Raw genomic sequence first — 20,240 nt, forward strand, 5'->3', positions numbered from 1 at the left:
ATTTCAGAGATTCATTTTGGGGCTACTTCATCCACAGTAGTAGAGGTACTAGAACTAGTCTTACAAAAGGTATAGTACAATTAGCGCTGTAGGTTTGAGGGTGCATCAGCCACACTGTCAGCAGAAAGGTTTGGGGATGCAGTGCAGGGAGCGGCAGGGCTCTAGATTTTCCTGATCTGGCTCTCCTCAAGCTCTGTGGAGGCTTCGAACTGGTCCTTGACCATCCCTATCCTCTGCAGCAGGGCCTGCAAGTCAGAGTGTCCCAGGAGGGACAGGGGGTAGGTCTCACTGGGGTCAGACCAGGTCAAACAGCAAGGGAGGATCATGGGGCTTCAGGAAGGAGATGTGACAGTCCTGGTCTGGGGTGATCTCACTGTGGCCTGCACATGGGAGACAGATAACCAGGGAAGGTGGGTCAGAAACAGAGATTTTAGATTTAGGCCAGGTTCCATTTCAGCATCTAGCTGGCCCTTTTGCCTTACTGTTTAGACATTTCCTGTTTTTAAAAGGCTAATTACAAAAGAGCACAGGAACACAAACAGGAACATTGGAGTACCCTATTCTGAAGTGTGACTCTCTCTCACACAGACGTGCATGCACAAACACACATACACACACTTACCACATGTGTAGAAGTGGGCTTTGTATTTGCCCAGCCTGAGAGCGAACAGGCTATACTTCTCACTGGGGTCTGTAGGGTAGAACATCATGGCCTCCCTCAGGAAGATATTGGAAAGTTTAGGAAAACATCACAGATAATCATCAAACAATCTTGTAAGTATGATCGTTTGTAGTTATTCTGTGCAGATTCATCACTCTCTCCCTTCTAATGAGTCCTACACAGCTTGTGTTGTAGGTGGAAACAGGTAATAGCTCCAACCATTCAAAATCTATAACCAAATTTGTAGGAAGAAAACTATTTCAAGAAGCGCTAGAAACTGCTTTTACCGCTCTGTTTGTCCAAGCCGCTAATAAGGTTACTCACGTAACCACAGTTCTATAAACTAAGTGGCGCATTCAGCTGATTGAGGAAAACAACAACAAAAATTATTGCCACGAGCCACCAATTAAGTCGAACAGAGACACACAATGACTATGCCTGGTTTAAGAACACATTATGCAATGTACTCATCTTCTCTTCTTCAGCCCAAATGGCATTGAGCTAAACTCTTGAGTGTGAATAATGTCTCATAGGTGACTCCTGGAAAAAGTAGTTCAAATTAAATGAAGTTCCAAATCTAGTTTAAATGTGAGGGGGGGGGGGGGGTGGACATACACATCAACTCAGGCCTGGATGAGGAAAGCGAGGTTCACCAAACGTAAAATGTGAAAGGCTCTTAGTCCTTTCACATTTGTTTTATAACCAGTAGTAAACCCAGGAACACACATGGTATGACACTAAACTATTACATAATATCTGTACACGCTACTAGTAAACTACACTGACACACCATCTCACACACAGTGACATAGCTCCTACCCGTTATCAGCAGTGAACAGTATGAGTGTTGGTGAGGACTCCAGTCTGTTCCGGAGCTGACAGCAGGTTCCCTAATGTAGAGTCAAACTCCAGTAGAGCATCACCAAAAGGACCCCTATGAGACCACCCTAACGCTGCTAGGCCTGCATAATGGGGGTAGTGGGTGTGCTGGAGGGATGACAGGAAAGAGGGGGAAAGACAGAGTCTGTTCACCTGGAAAATTGTTGGAGGTACACACAGAACCTTTGAACTTTAAGTGATTGTTAGCTTCTCACATGGGAGAGGTAGTGGAGAAAGAAGAGATGCTTACATGGGAGGGGTAGTAGAGGAAGAAGCGTTGTTTCATCCTGGCAGACTGGGTGATGAAGTCTGTGACGAAGTTGCTGTAAGCCCTCTCGAGATCCAAGAAGTCAGGCTACTGCTTGATGACATCATTGTGCATCAGTGGGATGGTAACGCCCTCTCAGCAAAGATGCCCTAATGAGAAAAGTCAACCATAATTGTATTTATTTAAAACATTGATGGGTAAAAACATTTTATTTTGATCACCCTTTGACAGTATTCCTTTTGATTTAAACAAAATTATATATTTGTAATAAAACATTTTTTTATAAAGAAATTATTAAATAGTTTGACAACCCTGTTTATAAGCTTTTAAATCAAACTCAACCGTTTATCTTTTCCATTGAGGAAGATTGATGTCTCATGGTATAGTGGGGTATGCTAAATAGGTTAACTTTGAGCACCTTTATCTCTTAAATGTCTTGCTATTCAGGTCCAAAAAGTCACTTTCTGAGCACTTCTACAATGGGAAAATATGTACAGTATGTGAGGTTTTGTTCAAATCAAAAGGGGTGCTGTCAAAAAGAGATTGAATTCCAATAGATTTACCCTGATACAAAAATAACATTCCCAAAGTAAACGGCCTATTTCTCAGGACCAAATGCTAAAATATAAATATAATTGACAGATTAGGATAGAAAACACTCTAAAGTTTCCAAAGCTGTCAAAATATTGTCTTGAGGCTATGATTACGCTCCCGGATCCGGGTTTGAAAGTCGCAAGAAGTTAATCATATACCTTGTACACCAACCGCTGCCCGTTTTGGAAGCAATTAACCAGTTATGCATTAGGGGACGCTATTACATTTTTTGGATGAAAAACGTTCCCGTTTTAAACAAGATATTTTGTCACGAAAAGATGCTCGACTATGCATATAATTGACAGCTTTGGAAAGAAAACACTCTGACGTTTCCAAAACTGCAAGTGCCAAAGAACTGATGCTACAGGCAAAACCAAGATGAAATTTCAAACAGGAAATGCCCCAGATTTTGGAGGCGCTGTGTTCCAATGTCTCCTTATATGGGTGTGAATGCGCAAGGAATGAGCCTACACTTTCTGTCGTTTCCCCAATGTGTCTGCAGCATTGTGACGTATTTGTAGGCATATCATTGGAAGATTGACATTTAACATTTACATTCAAGTCATTTAGCAGACGCTCTTATCCAGAGCGACTTACAAATTGGTGCATTCACCTTATGACATCCAGTGGAACAGTCACTTTACAATAGTGCATCTAAATCTTAAAGGGGGGGGGTGAGAGGGAATACTTATCCTATCCTAGGTATTCCTTAAAGAGGTGGGTTTTCAGGTGTCTCCGGAAGGTGGTGATTGACTCCGCTGTCCTGGCGTCGTGAGGGAGTTTGTTCCACCATTGGGGGGCCAGAGCAGCGAACAGTTTTGACTGGGCTGAGCGGGAGCTGTACTTCCTCAGTGGTAGGGAGGCGAGCAGGCCAGAGGTGGATGAACGCAGTGCCCTTGTTTGGGTGTAGGGCCTGATCAGAGCCTGGAGGTACTGAGGTGCCGTTCCCCTCACAGCTCCGTAGGCAAGCACCATGGTCCTGTAGCGGATGCGAGCTTCAACTGGAAGCCAGTGGAGAGAGCGGAGGAGCGGGGTGACGTGAGAGAACTTGGGAAGGTTGAACACCAGACGGGCTGCGGCGTTCTGGATGAGTTGAAGGGGTTTAATGGCACAGGCAGGGATCCCAGCCAACAGCGATTTGCAGTAATCCAGACGGGAGATGACAAGTGCCTGGATTAGGACCTGCGCCGCTTCCTGTGTGAGGCAGGGTCGTACTCTGCGGATGTTGTAGAGCATGAACCTACAGGAACGGGCCACCGCCTTGATGTTGGTTGAGAACGACAGGGTGTTGTCCAGGATCACGCCAAGGTTCTTAGCGCTTTGGGAGGAGGACACAATGGAGTTGTCAACCGTGATGGCGAGATCATGGAACGGGCAGTCCTTCCCCGGGAGGAAGAGCAGCTCCGTCTTGCCGAGGTTCAGCTTGAGGTGGTGATCCGTCATCCACACTGATATGTCTGCCAGACATGCAGAGATGCGATTCGCCACCTGGTCATCAGAAGGGTGAAAGGAGAAGATTAGTTGTGTGTCGTCTGCATAGCAATGATAGGAGAGACCATGTGAGGTTATGACAGAGCCAAGTGACTTGGTGTATAGCGAGAATAGGAGAGGGCCTAGAACATAGCCCTGGGGGACACCAGTGGTGAGAGCGCGTGGTGAGGAGACAGATTCTCGCCACGCCACCTGGTAGGAGCGACCTGTCAGGTAGGACGCAATCCAAGCGTGGGCCGCGCCGGAGATGCCCAACTCTGAGAGGGTGGAGAGGAGGATCTGATGGTTCACAGTATCGAAGGCAGCCGATAGATCTAGAAGGATGAGAGCAGAGGAGAGAGAGTTAGCTTTAGCAGTGCGGAGCGCCTCCTTGATACAGAGGAGAGCAGTCTCAGTTGAATGACTAGTCTTGAAACCTGACTGATTTGGATCAAGAAGGTCATTCAGAGAGAGATAGCGGGAGAGCTGGCCAAGGACGGCACGTTCAAGAGTTTTGGAGAGAAAAGAAAGAAGGGATACTGGTCTGTAATTGTTGACATCGGAGGGATCGAGTGTAGGTTTCTTCAGAAGGGGTGCAACTCTCGCTCTCTTGAAGACGGAAGGGACGTAGCCAGCGGTCAGGGATGAGTTGATGAGCGAGGTGAGGTAAGGGAGAAGGTCTCCGGATAGGGTCAAGCGGGCAGGTTGTTGGGCGGCCGGCTGTCACAAGACGCGAGATTTCATCTGGAGAGAGAGGGGAGAAAGAGGTCAGAGCACAGGGTAGGGCAGTGTGAGCAGAACCAGCGGTGTCGTTTGACTTAGCAAACGAGGATCGGATGTCGTCGACCTTCTTTTCAAAATGGTTGACGAAGTCATCTGCAGAGAGGGAGGAGGGGGGAGGGGGAGGAGGATTCAGGAGGGAGGAGAAGGTGGCAAAGAGCTTCCTAGGGTTAGAGGCAGATGCTTGGAATTTAGAGTGGTAGAAAGTGGCTTTAGCAGCAGAGACAGAGGAGGAAAATGTAGAGAGGAGGGAGTGAAAGGATGCCAGGTCCGCAAAGAGGCGAGTCTTCCTCCATTTCCGCTCGGCTGCCCGGAGCCCTGTTCTGTGAGCTCGCAATGAGTCATCGAGCCACGGAGCGGGAGGGGAGGACCGAGCCGGCCTGGAGGATAGGGGACATAGAGAGTCAAAGGATGCAGAGAGGGAGGAGAGGAGGGTTGAGGAGGCAGATTCAGGAGATAGGTTGGAGAAGGTTTGAGCGGAGGGAAGAGATGATAGGATGGAAGAGGAGAGAGTAGCGGGGGAGAGAGAGCGAAGGTTGGGACGGCGCGATACCATCCGAGTAGGGGCAGTGTGGGAGGTGTTGGATGAGAGCGAGAGGGAAAAGGATACAAGGTAGTGGTCGGAGACTTGGAGGGGAGTTGCAATGAGGTTAGTGGAAGAACAGCATCTAGTAAAGATGAGGTCGAGCGTATTGCCTGCCTTGTGAGTAGGGGGGGAAGGTGAGAGGGTGAGGTCAAAAGAGGAGAGGAGTGGAAAGAAGGAGGCAGAGAGGAATGAGTCAAAGGTAGACGTGGGGAGGTTAAAGTCGCCCAGAACTGTGAGAGGTGAGCCGTCCTCAGGAAAGGAGCTTATCAAGGCATCAAGCTCATTGATGAACTCTCAGAGGGAACCTGGAGGGCGATAAATGATAAGGATGTTAAGCTTGAAAGGGCTGGTAACTGTGACAGCATAGAATTCAAAGGAGGTGATAGACAGATGGGTAAGGGGAGAAAGAGAGAATGACCACTTGGGAGAGATGAGGATCCCGGCGCCACCACCCCGCTGACCAGAAGCTCTCGGGGTGTGCGAGAACACGTGGGCGGACGAAGAGAGAGCAGTAGGAGTAGCAGTCTTGTCTGTGGTGATCCATGTTTCCGTCAGTGCCAAGAAGTCGAGGGACTGGAGGGAGGCATAGGCTGAGATGAACTCTGCCTTGTTGGCCGCAGATCGGCAGTTCCAGAGGCTACCGGAGACCTGGAATTCCACGTGGGTCGTGCTCGCTGGGACCACCAGATTAGGGTGGCCGCGGCCACGCGGTGTGGAGCGTTTGTATGGTCTGTGCAGAGAGGAGAGAACAGGGATAGACAGACACATAGTTGACAGGCTACAGAAGAGGCTACGCTAATGCAAAGGAGATTGGAATGACAAGTGGACTACACGTCTCGAATGTTCAGAAAGTTAAGCTTACGTAGCAAGAATCTTATTGACTAAAATGATTAAAATGATACAGTACTGCTGAAGTAGGCTAGCTGGCAGTGGGTGCGTTGTTGACACTACACTAATCAAGTCGTTCCATTGAGTGTAATAGTTTCGACAGTGCTGCTATTCGGGGGCTAGCTGGCTAGCTAGCAGTGTTGTTTACGTTACGTTGCGTTAAAAGAACGACAATAGCTGGCTAGCTAACCTAGAAAATCGCTCTAGACTACACAATTATCTTTGATACAAAGACGGCTATGTAGCTAGCTATGTAGCTAGCTACGATCAAACAAATCAAACCGTTGTACTGAAATGAAATGAAATGAAAATGTGATACTACCTGTGAATGCGACCGGGTTGTGAGTCCTATTCGGTAGACGTTGGCTAGCTGTCGGCTAGCTGTCGGCTAGCTTTTGGCTAGCTGTTGGCTAGCTGTTGGCTAGCTAGCAGAGTCTCCTACGTTAAGGACGACAAATAGCTGGCTAGCTAACCTCGGTAAATTAAGATAATCACTCTAAGACTACACACTCTAAACTACACAATTATCTTGGATACGAAGACAGCAAAGACAGCTATTTAGCTAGCTAACACAACACTAATCAAGTCGTTCAGTTGAGTGTAATAGTTCTACAGTGCAGCTAATCGGTGGACGTTAGCTAGCTGGCTAGTGAAGACTACGTTAGGACGGCGAAATACGATAATTACGCAATTATTTTTGATACAAAGACGGCTATGTAGCTAGCTAAGAAGAAATTGCTAAGATTAGACAAAACAAACCGTTGTGCTATAATGAAATGTAATGAAATGTAATGAAAAAGTTATACTACCTGCGGAGCGAAATGCGGATGCGACCGCTCGCTCCAACCCGGAAGACACAGAGACTACATTTACCAGGTGTCCGCTTGGTGTCCTCCGAAATTATTGCGTAATCTCCAGCTGCATGCATTTTTCCATGTGGTTCAGAAGAGAAACCAAACTTCCACGAATGTTTTATCATCGAATAGATATGTGAAAAACACCTCGAGGATTGATTCTAGACAACGTTTGCCATGTTTCTGTCAATATTATGGAGTTAATTTGGAAAAAAGTTTGGCGTTGTAATGACTGAATATTCATTTTTATTTCTTAGCCAAATGTGATGAACAAAACGGAGCGATTTCTCCTACACAAATAATATTTTTGGAAAAACTGAACATTTGCTATCTAACTGAGAGTCTCCTCATTGAAAACATCCGAGGTTCTTCAAAGGTGAATTATTTTATTTGAATGCTTTTCTTGTTTTTGTGAAAATGTTGCCTGCTGAATGCTAGGCTTAATGCTATGCTAGCTATCAATACTCTTAAACAAATGCTTGTGTAGCTATGGTTGAAAAGCATATTTGAAAATCTGAGATGACAGTGTTGTTGACAAAAGGCTAAGCTTGTGAGCCAATATATTTATTTCATTTCATTTGCGATTTTCAAGAATAGTTAACGTTGTGTTATGCTAATGAGCTTGAGGCTATAATTACGATCCCGGATACGGGATTGCTCGTCGCAAGAGGTTATTAATGTATTTACATGTTTGAATGCCGTCGTTTGCCATCTATCTCTGTTGAAACCAAACCTTCTTGAACCTCTTTTACACAGACAGCTGCAGCCTGTTCATGTTCGGGTATAGTCTGGTGAGTTTATCTTCTTCACCTCGTGCTGTTTCAACCATTTCCTACATGTAGCTAACGCTCCACATTTCCTTGTCTGTTCAGTGAAGTTATCTACCCATCCAGTGTTGAGGTTGAGAGTTTCAGAGTTTCTAACCATTTCAATGTGTGGACTATGATCTCACATTTTCTGGAATGACATGTTAATTCTTTCCCAGTCCTTTTAAGCACTCTGGTTGAAAAGGGCAGTTCCATCACGATGACAAGCTCTGACCTCATTTGGGGTGTGGCTAGTTACTGAGCAAGCTATTCTCAGAAACAATTATCTTATTATAAAACTAAAATAACAATCCTATCTTAACAAAAATAGTTTCATAATTGTTAGTATCTCATAGACAACGTTTTGGATGGAAACTTGACATAAACAGTTTCAGTATTTTTGTTATACCATTTCTATACCATTTCTAAAGATGTCACAACGGACATTCGTTTTCCACATCTCCCAACTGACAATTTCCCATATTCAGATGTTAGAAATATTGTTCCAAATTTCACTTTTTTAACATTTGTGTTTTTGGACTGGCAATAGTCTCTCTAGACAAAATACATTCCAATACCAATACTAAAGGGTTGAGAGAGAAAGTTCCCCCTCCAAAGAATTATAGCAGGGTGTGAAGGTACCCATCCAGCAGCATCCCCTCTCCTCTCTGTAAGAGAGAGAGAGAGGCCTTGTTTTTGTCAACCCCCCATCAGTCTGATCTACCCATTTTGATCCTCACAGGACAGTCATGACAAGACAAATAACAGCACAGTACAACAGTGGTGTGCAGAACGTCATCTCGGAGCGCACAACTCATCCGTCCTAGGCTATTGCAGCAGACGACCACACAGGTTCCATTCCTGTCAGCTAAAAACAAGAAGAAGCGGTTCTAGTGGGCACGTGGTCACGAACACTGGACAATTGAGGAGTGAAAAATCATAGCCTGGTCCAATGAGTCCCGGTTCCTGTTGCATCATGGATATGGTGTAAGCAGCATGAGTCCATGGCCCCATCCTGCCTGGTGTCAACGGTACAGGTTGGTGGGGGTGGAATAATGATGTGTGGAATGTTTTCCTGGCACATCTACAGTCCCTTGATACCAGTTGACCAACACCGTGTAGAATCCATGCCCTGATGAATTCAGGCTGTTCTGGAGGCCAAGAGGGTCCGGCCCGATACTAGATGGGTGTATTTCTAATACCTTTTAAGACTTTTTCATCCAGATGTTTTCTAAGACACCCCTTTCCACCTGTTTGACTTGAAATCAAAGCCTGTGCTTATTCCTACTTTTTAGGATGGAAAGGGGCTGAAAAAAGGTCTATGAATATGCCTTAATTTTAAAAAAAGGCTTATCTTTCATTGGACACCAAATTTGATGTTCTCCTATGAAGTTTGCATTTTAATGCTCATTGGGCTTTTTACATGAAAATTCCCCTTGATAATGAGTGCACCAAATTTTACATAGGCCTATAAGTATAAACAAAGATTTAATCACATATGTCTGCCAACCAGCTCCATTGGTTTTAATTGGATTGGTCTGGCATTGCCACAACTCTTTCAATAATAGCATAACAAAAAATATTATAGCTATGTAGATAAAGATAAAGTTAGAGGCATAAATATCGTATCCCCCCAAAAATGCTAACCTCACCTATATTGATAATGGTGGGAGATTAGCATGTTTTGGGGGTATGATCTTTGTGCATCTGTAACTTTCTCAATCATCATTAATCAAGATTCATTCATGATTATCTGTAATCATGGTAGCATCCACATTAATGTAGAAGTGTTAACAAACATATTTTACCAAAATGACACAATACATTATTACCATTAATTTCTCAAAACCAAAATGCTGGAGTGTGGAGCCAAATTTTAAGTTTTAGCTTTACCCCAGCTAACAACAAATGTTCCCACAACTTTAGAGAACGTTCCCTTAGGGGTCTCTTTAGGTCATTACCTAACGTGTTCATAGGAAAGTTCCAGTGATGAGTAAGGACTGTGAACTGGTCATAAACCTCCAGGGGACAATGACAGAATGTCCTATATTTTAAATGTTCTTGGACACAGTAATGTTCTTGCAATGTCCCATGAAACATGTCTAAAATATTAATATCTTACATTCTGAGAACATGGTAACTACTTTCTGAGAAGTTATGTTTGACATTAAGGGTGTTTTCTCTGGAGTAAAAAAAAGCTAAATAACTGTTCTCATTGTATTCACATGGTCGTTGCCTTTGAATGACGACTCGACTCTTTTGCCAGTTCACTTCGCCTATTTTGTGGACTGAGTCCTCTTTGCATTCACATTGCTATGTTTAGAAAGGAACCAGGACCTTTTTCAAATATTCACTCAATGCATTTTGGGTTTAGTCTGCAGGACAAGCCATTCCATCAGAATGTGTTATCGGACAGCTAGATATACCTACAGTTGAAGTCGGAAGTTTACATATACCTTAGCCAAATACATTTAGACTCAGTTTCAGTTTGTGGGCAGAACTGAAAAAGCATGTGTGAACAAAGAGGCCTACAAACCTCATTCAGTTACACCAGCTCTGTCAGGAGGAATGGGACAAAATTCACCTAATTTATTGTGGGAAGCTTGTGGAAGGCTACCCAAAACGTTTCACGCAAGTTCAACAATTTAAAGGCAGTGCTACCAAATACTAGTGTATGTATGTAAACTTCTGACCCAATGGGAATATGATGAAAGAAATAAAAGCTGAAATATATCATTCTCTCTACTATTTCACATTCTTAAAATACAGTGGTGATCCTATCTGACCTAAGACAGGGAATTTTTACTAGGATTAAATGTCAGGAATTGTGAAAAACTGAGTTAAAATGTATTTGGCTAAGGTGTATGTAAACTTCTGACTTCAACTGTACTTATATTTTGGAAGCTAATAGATAGCATTTAGTTAAATGATGAGACATAATTGTAATCAGAAGATACTATTAACTTGTAAATATTATTGATAACAGAATAAATGGCAAAAGAATGACTGCAGATTTAATAATGCTATAATTGATTAGTGTACACCCAATGTAGGATACTGCCCCTTTGATTTTGTACCCTAAGTACACTATACAGTGTATTCGGAAAGTTTTCAGACCCCTTGACTTTTTCCACATTTTGTTACATTAGAGCCTTATTCTAAAATTGATTACATCATTTTTTTATCCTCATCAATCTACATAAAATAACCCATAACGACAAAGCAAAAACAGATTTTTGAAAATTTTGCAAATGTATTACAAATAAAAAACAGAAATATCACATTTACATAAGTATTCAGACCCTTTACTCAGTACTTTGTCGAAGCACCTTTGGCAGAGATTACAGCCTTGAGTCTTCTTGGGTATGATGCTACAAGAATGGCACACCCATATTTGGGAAGTTTCTCACATTCTTCTCTGCAGATCCTCTCAAGCTCTGTCAGGTTGGATGGGTAGCGTTGTTGCACAGCAATTTTCAAGTTCCTCCAGAGATGTTAGATCGGGTTCAAGTCCGGGCTCTGGCTGGGCTACCTGAAGCCACTCCTGCATTGGCTATGTGGTTAGGGTTGTTGTCCTGTTGGACGGTGAACCTTCACCTTAGTCTGAGGTTCTGAGTGATCTGGAGCATGTTTTCATCAAGAATCTCACTGCACTTTGCTACGTTTATCTTTCCCTCCATCCTGACTAGTCTCCCAGTCCTTGCCGCTGAAAAACATCCCCACTGCATGATGCTGCCACCGCCATGCTTTTCACTGTAACGGTGGTGCCAGGTTTCCTTCAGACGTGACGCTTGGCATGCAGGCCAAAGAGTTCCATCTTGGTTTCATCAGACCAGAGAATCTTGTTACTCATGGGCTGAGAGTCCTTTAAGTGCCTTTTGGCAAACTCCATGTGGGCTGACATGTGCCTTTTACTAAGGAGTGGCTTCTGTCTGGCTACTCTACCATAAAGGCCTGATTGGTGGAGTGCTGCAGAGATGGTTGTCCTTCTGGAAGGTTCTCCCATCTCCAGAGAGGAACTCTGGAACTCTGTCAGAGTGATCATCGGGTTCTTGGTCACGTCCCTGATCAAGGCCCTTCTCCCCTGATTGCTCTGTTTTGCCGGGCGGCCAGCTGTAGGAAGAGTCTTGGTGGTTCCAATCTTCTTCCATTTAAGAATGATGGTTGCCACTGTGTTCTTGGGGATCTTCAATGCTGCAGAATTATTTTGATACCCTTCCCCATATTTGTGCCTCAACACAATCCTGTCTCGGAGCTCTACGGACAATTCGTTCGACCTCATGGTTTGATTTTTGCTCTGACATGCACTGTTAACTGTGGGACCTTATGTAGACAGGTGTGTGCCTTTCCAAATCATGTACAATCAATTGAATTTACCACAGGTGGACTCCAATCAAGTTGTAGAAACATCTCAAGCATGATCAATGGAAACAGGATGCACCTGAGCTCAATTTCGAGTCTCAACCAAAGGGCTTATTCTAATAAATTTGCATACATTTCTAAACACCTGTTTTCACTTTGTCATTATGGGATATTGAGTTGATGATGATTTATTTATTTATTGAATCCATTGTAGAATAAGGCTGTAACTAAATGTGGAAAAAGGGAAGGCGTCTGCATACTTTCTGAATGCACTGTACTGTAGGTGGGAGGGCATACAGGCTGTCGCAAATGTATTAATATGCAACTTTCCTAAATTGGTAATGGAAACACTTCTATCACTGCAATTTATTTGAGGGTTTTGCAAAAAAGGTGTGTGACATCATTATGTCCAGCTGTTTTCATCGACTCAATGGAAACTCACCCAGGCAATTTAACTTTTGAAATTTTGACAAAAAATGACTGGACAAGTTAATAGAAACAACTATTTTTGCAGGCTATCTGGCCACCAGAATCATATCAACATATGGCCTTCTGCACCAATTGAAGCATGCACATCGTTTTTGTGATTTCAGCTAACCCGTCTATAGTTCTCTAGGAGAAAAGTAGCATTATAGTGTCGTTAGGTATAGCCAAACCATTGTCCTCTGCAGCGCCCTTGCGCACACTCTGCGTTGATTCGACCTGACACCAAGTCAATGAACTAAACTGGAAGAGAAATAGATTGCTGATGCAGTGGCCTGCGAGTCACCGGCTGAGAGAAGAGAACGTCAGAGTTGATTTTCTAAAGTAAAGACTAGCCTGAGCCTCAGCACCCACCGGCTTGGTAGTTATTTATTTATCTATTATTTCAGGTCCACGCTTCACTGGTGTGGAGAGGGAGGGAGTGTACTACCTGCATTTGAAGCATGTTTGTGTGTGTGTGTTTGTGTGTGTGTGTGAGAGCGTACACCATCTGTCGCTCTGGATTACTTCCCTATAGTAACAGGTTGACTGAAGATCTTTTTTATTATTAAAAAAAGTCAGAGACTAAGCAGAGAATAAAGGTATTCTATTCTAATGTATCCTGGCTGTAATATATCCTGCAGGCACAGCTTCTACACTCAGCAGTCTCAGGACAGTGCTGGAAATGTAAGAAATATGCTAAATTGGAAGGATATTAAAGTGAAGTGGGCTGCTGCTGAAAAATTCAAAGAATGTCTTTCTTTAACTGGTCCTTTTCAATTATGCAGGAGTTCCACCTTTGTGTAGCCTACACCATGTCTTAATTAGAGAATGTGTGTGTGTGTCGTTGTCAGTTAGCGTGCCTGCTGCCAAGCACTAGTGTTGTGACTTGGGGACTCGTTGCCGTGGCACCAGCTGATAGATTGTTTTGATTTACCATTCACTTTCACTTTTCTCTGCAGGATTGGCCTACATTCAGATCACTCTGTGTGTGCTTGCAATGCATGAGCTTACTCTGGCTCAGGAGAGAGGGCGATAGAGAGGCAGAGAATTGGGCTCCTCCATGCCCCTCTGTGTCATTTTACCCACTGCTCTCTTGCCTCCTTTCTCTCTCTCTTGTCTTCTCTCGCTCTCTTTGTCCTCTGGTACTTCACTTCCACCTCTAGTCCACTAGCCAGTCCTGATGGATTCTTATGATTTTAAGGGTATGGATGGACAGAGGTAAGTGGGAAGATTTTGCATGCCTGTAATGTTAAGTACTATAATAATGTGGAATATATGGGAAGGGTCTGATAAAAGAAGAGGGGAAGGATTAAGACAGTGGAAAGGGAGATGAAAGGAAGACTACCTTTCACACTGCTGCGCTGGAGGCTAGAGAAGCCTGTTGCATTATGGATCACCTGTGTTGAGTTACCCCTTTCCTCTCACCCCCCCTCTCTCTCGCTTGCTCTATCTTTCTCTTTCTTTGTGTCTGTGTAGTGAGGTTTAGAGACTCCTAGGGCTCAGGGGATGAAGCCAGACCAACCTGTTATCAGAACCTGCACAGTGCCTACCTACACACATGCGCACATACCTGAAAAGAGGGGGGCATGCTGCCGTCAGACAGCATCTTTTCTTATGGAATTACAGGGAGAGAGGTAAGAAGGGGAGGGGGAAAGGGAGCTGCAGAGGTGTAGCACACACCATAACACTCCCAGAACCACTATAAAATGAATCGCGCCATCCAAAACTCCCTCAGGACACAGCAGAGAGGAATGAGATGAGAGAGGGACGGAGAAAGATGATCTAGACTGCTGTTCATACCTGCAGGGCAACATTCTTCTACCCCCTTTTTCTCACTTTGTCTCTCCATCTCTCACTCTCACCTTCAATCTCACTCACTGGGACTGCAGTATATGTTTTGTGGTTGTTACAGGAGTGATACTAACAGTGGCAGTGCCCCACCTGTTTTGAGCCCCACATTTTTGGGGGGCTTGCCTGTTTTGCATGTTATTTTGGCATTAATATATCAAACAATATACAAAATATATACATCATTGAGTTAATAATGCCGCGTACAAACATGGTCTTTTTTTAGTTATCTTGAGTAAGGCAGCTTCAAAATGCAGATGTTTCAGCCTAGCTCAGTGCTTTCTGTGGTGGTGGGGCAAGCCAGCAGAAAATACGAAGCGTTGCGCTGTGATTGGCTCAGTGTTCTGTCATTCATGAGGACACTACCTCACCGCCAAGTTTTAGCGTAGACGTAAAAAATTCTAGCCCCTTGGGTGCCGCCATAGAGTTACATTATAAGTACCCATCTAAGAAGGCTCAAGGTCATTAGCCACAGATAAAATTATGTCAAATCACGCTATGTGTACTGTAGCTTTGATTGGACTGATCATGTCAACATCATACTTTCAAAATCTTAACTAGTGGTCATCATCATGCATCATGAATGTATTGCTGCATAAATTATGTAATATGCCTAGGATATATGTATACTGTAGCTAAGAAAGTAATACTAAGTGTATGTTGTGTAGTAAGATAGCCCATGTGCCCTAATAATTTGATCTAATTACCACTCTTAATTTTGTCTACTGTTCTGACCTGGTTGTGCACATGTGGCCTATAACCTGTTTTAGAGAAATGTAATCATTGACTATTGTAAGAGCTTTCATTGTCTGCTTATATGCCCCCTTTATTTATCATATTGGTCTGACTTGGTGTACAGGGAGAACACTAAGAACGGCCCCTGTTCGGAATTATGTCGCTGTACATTTCAAAAGTGCTAAACAAATAGTTATATTGACTACGTCCATCCTAGCTCGCTCTTAATCAAAATTATGGGTGGCCTCTTATCCACTTGTCATCCCCTTATGCCATAGTTTCTACATCTCAATTGTCATTAAAAGCCACATTTGTTTAAGCAAGTCAGCAATATCAGCTATGTTTTTTTAAACGGAAGTAAATGAGTCTGAATGAACTGTTTCACTGCCAAACTGACTACCAGGTGGAGCAGTGGTAAGATGTTGGGACTGTTGTTGGGACAGCTTTAAGTAGGCCCTAACAGTTTGTGGGAACCGTTTTTCACCGTTATAGGGAAATTTATGTATTGTTTAGTGTTGTGTTGTGTAGTGGCTTTGCTGGCATGCATCCCAGTTTATACATTTTTTTCCCCACCAAGATTTGCATGCTAAATTCGCCACTAGATAATAAGCTAGGGTTCTCTGGATCCACTCTAATCTATTCTATCCTGCACGGTGCTGTCCTACTCTGCCTAGTATATTATCATGTTGTCCAAGTATATTCTTTTTGGAATAGGGGGCAGCATTTTTACTTTTGGATGAATAGCGTGCCTAGACTGAACTGTCTCCTACTCTGTCCCAGATGCTAATATATGCATATTAATAGTATTGGATAGAAAACACTCGGAAGTTTCTAAAACTCTTTGAATGATGTCTGTGAGTATAACAGAACTCATATGGCAGGCAAAAACCCGAGAAAGAATCCAAACAGGAAGTGAGAAATCGATTTTCAAAACAGTGCCTTTTGAAATCCCAGTGAGATATGAATGAGGATGCACTTCCTAGGGCTTCCACCGTCTTTAGAAACTGGTTTGAGGATTCTACTATAAAGGAGGGGCTCATAGCTCTTTGAGTGAGTGGTCTGGCAGAGAGCCTCGGTCTCATGAAGCGCGCTCCCGACAGAGTTTGCTCTCGTTCCAATGCTTTTCTTCAGACAATTAAATTCTCCGGTTGGAACCTTATTGATGATTTATGATTAAAACATCATAAAAATGGATTGCATACATCATTTGACTTGTTTCTAAGGAGTGTAATGGAACTTTTCTAGTTTTTGTCTGGAGGAAGTGCTCGCGCCTCATGAAGATGGATTACTGGGCTGAACACGCTAAGAACAAGTGGCTAAATGAATGGCTTTATGGAACTTTATGGAACAAATCAGTTATTTATTGTCGAACTGGGATTCCTGGAAGGTCCTTCTGATGAAGATCATCAAAGGTAAGTGAATATTTATAGTGTTTTTTCTAGCTTCTGTTGACGCCAAAATGGCAGATATTCCTCTGGCTGTTTTGGGTTCTGAGCACCGTTCTCAGATTATGCTTTTTCCGTAAATTAAAAACAAAATCTGACACAGCGGTCTATCTAAATTCTGTGATTAACACTTGCATCTTTTATTAATGTTTATTATGAGTATTTCTGCAAAATCACCAGATGTTTTGGAATCAAAACATTACTGCACGTAACGCGCCAATGTAAACTGAGATTTTTGGATATAAATATGCACATTATCGAACAAAACATACATGTATTGTGTAACATGTGTCACGCCTTGGTCTTAGTATTTTGTGGTTTCTTTAATTATTTCTTCAGGCCAGGGTGTGACATGGGGTTATTGTATTGTCTTATTGGGTTTTTTGTAGGCATTGGGATTGTGGTTGATTAGGGGTGTGTCTAGTATAGGCTTGGCTGCCTGATGCGGTTCAGGCCTACAGTGCGCCTCGCCTCTCCTGTGCTGTCGGAGTTTCCCGCCTCTCCAGCGCTGTCGGAGCTTTTCTCCTCTCCTGCGCTACCGGAGTCTCCTGTCTGTTCAGCGCTATCAGAGTCTTCCTTCCCTCCTGCGCTGTCGGAGTCTCCCGCCTGTTCAGCGCTATCAGAGCCTTCGTCCTCTACAGCGCTGCCGGAGCCTCCTGCCTGTTCGGAGCAGCCTGAGCTGTCAGTCTGCATGAAGCAGCCAGAGCTGTCAGTCTGCATGACGCAGCCAGAGCTGTCAGTCTGCAAAGAGCTGCCAGTCTGCAAGGAGCTGTCAGTCTGCAAGGAGCTGTCAGTCTGCAAGGAGCTGTCAGTCTGCAAGGAGCTGCCAGTCTGCAGGGAGCTGTCAGTCTGTATGAAGCAGTCAGAGCTGTCAGCCTGCATGGAGCAGTCAAAGCTGTCAGTCTGTTCGAAGCAGCCAGAGCTGTCAGTCTGCATGAAGCTGCCAGAGCTGTCAGTCTGCAAAGAGCTGTCAGTCTGCAAAGAGCTGCCAGTCTGCAAGGAGCTGTCAGTCTGCAAGGAGCTGTCAGCCTGCATGGAGCAGCCAGAGCTGTCAGTCTGTAAGGAGCTGTCAGTCTGCATAGAGCAGCTAGATCCGCCAGTCAGCCATGATCTTCTAGATCTGCCAGTCAACCAGATTCTTCCAGATCTGCCAGTCAACCAGTCTCTTCCAGATCTGCCAGTCAACCAGTCTCTTCCAGATCTGCCAGTCAACAAGTCTCTTCCAGATCTGCCAGTCAACCAGTCTCTTCCAGATCTGCCAGTCAACCAGTCTCTTCCAGATCTGCCAGTCAACCAGAATCTTCCAGATCCGCCAGCCAGCCAGGATCTACCGGAGCCTACTACCTGCCTGAGCTTCATCTCAGTACTGGGCTTCCTCTCAGTACTGGGCTTCCTCTCAGTACTGGGCTTTCTCTCAGTACTGGGCTTCCCCTCAGTTCCGGGCTGCCCCTCAGTCCCGAGCCGGAACTGCCACCATGGACAGACGCCCACCCGGACCCTCCCTATGGTTTTGAGGTGCGTCCGGGAGTCCGCACCCAAGGGGGGGGGGGTTCTGTCACGCCTTGGTCTTAGTATTTTGTGTTTTCTTTAATTATTTGTTCAGTCCAGGGTGTGACATGGGGTTATTGTGTTGTCTTATTGTTTTTTTTGTAGGCATTGGGATTGTGGTTGATTAGGGGTGTGTCTAGTATAGGCTTGGCTGCCTGAGGCGGTTCTCAATCAGAGTCAGGTGATTCTTGTTGTCTCTGATGGGGAACCGTATTTAGGTAGCCTGGGTTTCACTGTGTATTTCGTGGGTGATTGTTCCTGTCTCTGTGTAGTTTCACCAGATAGGCTGTAATTAGGTTTCACTTTCCGTTTGTTGTTTTTGTATTTGTATAGTTATTTCATGTGTCACTTTTTTCATTAAAGTCATGAGTAACAACCACGCTGCATTTCGGTCCGACTCTCTTTCTCCAAATGAAGAACGCCGTTACAACATGATGTCCTATGAGTGTCATCTGATGAAGATCATCAAAGGTTAATGATTAATTTGATCTATATTTCTGCTTTTTGTGACTCCTATCTTTGGCTGGAAAATGGCTTTGTGTGTTTTTGTGACTTGATTCTGACATAACATAATCATATGTTGTGCTTTAGCTGTAATGTATTTTTGAAATCGGACACAATGGGTAGATTAACAAGATGCTTTTCTTTCATTTGCTGTATTGTACTTGTTAATGTGTGAAAGTTAGATATTTCTAAAAAATATATTTGAATTTAGCGTGCTGCCTTTTCATTGGAATGTTGTTCCGCTAGCGGGAACCCCTGCCCCAGAAAGGATATTTTCATGTTGTCCGAGAATATTGGCATGTCCCAGTGTATCCAAGACAGTCAGTATAGTCCCTCCTCTCACACTCTCACTCTCTCTCTTTCTCACTGTGGGACTGCAGAAGAAGTTGTGTTTTTTTATTATACATTACAGTGCCAGTGCTCTTATTCTCATGTCATCCCAGTGCTACCAAGTCCTCAGTCAGTGTATAGGACAGAGCTGATAATAGCTGTCTGTATATAATACATACATATACAGATATGCAGTACTGGAGGAACAGGGGTGCGACTGAGCTAGTTACAGACTGTTTCTCAAGTGGGCAGTAGATGGCGCCAGCTGATCAAACCAGAGTGCTATGCCTAGCAAGCCATATCACACTGATTATCATTTCTGCTTTCCTTTCAGCACCACTGCTTGAAATGGACATGACAGGTGCTGTCCATGGACCTGACTGCTCCAGCACCACTCCTAAAAAAATCAATAGAGATCCTTATTTTATGTAATTCTATGATTAAATATGTTGCTCATAAATACAGCCTTTAAGATTCTACTTCAACCAAATAAAAGGGTCCAGTCAGATTACTGTTAGCAAACATTGTCCTGAACTGTCCAATGAAATTACTGTTATCAAACATTGTCCTGTCCAATCAGATTACTGTTAGCAAAAATTGTCAGTGAAGTTCACATGCAAGACTATTTGTGAGCGGTAATTTGATTGGATGTGGGGACCCTAAAAAAATCCCTACATGGGTGTCACACCCTGATCTGTTTCCCCTGTCTTTGTATTTGTCTCCACCCCCCTCCAGGTGTCGCCTATCTTCCCCATCCTGTCGTGCCTATTGCTCCTGTTTTCTGTTTTACCCGGTTTTGACCTTTTCTGCCCGCCCTGACGCTGAGCCTGCCTGACGTCCTGTACCTTTGCCCCACTACTCTGGATTACCAACCTTTGGCTGATCTGACCCTGAGCCTGCCTGCCATCCTGTACCTTTGCCCCACTACTCTGGATTACCAACCTTTGGCTGATCTGACCCTGAGCCTGCCTGCCATCCTGTACCTTTGCCCCACTACTCTAGATGATCAACCCCTGCCTACCTTGACCTGTCTTTTGCCTGCCTCTGTTTCTGTAAAAAAACATTGTTACTTCGACACAGTCTGTATTTGGACCTTACATTCAAACCTAATACATGTGTATACAGTTGAAGTCGGAAGTTTACCAACACATAGATTGGAGTCATTAAAACATATTTTTCAACCACTCCACAGATTTCTTGTGAACAATCTATAGTTT

The 20,240-nt window shown here is 44.0% G+C and overlaps 1 long non-coding RNA gene across 1 annotated transcript in view; it reads right to left on the reverse strand.

Annotated features, from left to right (window-relative positions):
- Positions 1-1,532: 1,532 nt before the first annotated feature.
- Positions 1,533-20,240, reverse strand: part of LOC123992674 — a 30,933-nt gene continuing 12,225 nt past the window's right edge. Inside the window, exons 2-3 of the long non-coding RNA XR_006831288.1 lie at positions 1,791-1,957; positions 1,533-1,648 (exon numbers count right to left, since the gene is read on the reverse strand). This is a non-coding gene — a long non-coding RNA (uncharacterized LOC123992674). The remainder of the gene's footprint in view (positions 1,649-1,790; positions 1,958-20,240) is intronic.

Source organism: Oncorhynchus gorbuscha, linkage group LG02 (assembly GCF_021184085.1).
Source record: "Oncorhynchus gorbuscha isolate QuinsamMale2020 ecotype Even-year linkage group LG02, OgorEven_v1.0, whole genome shotgun sequence".
Classification (NCBI taxonomy): Eukaryota; Metazoa; Chordata; class Actinopteri; order Salmoniformes; family Salmonidae; genus Oncorhynchus; species Oncorhynchus gorbuscha.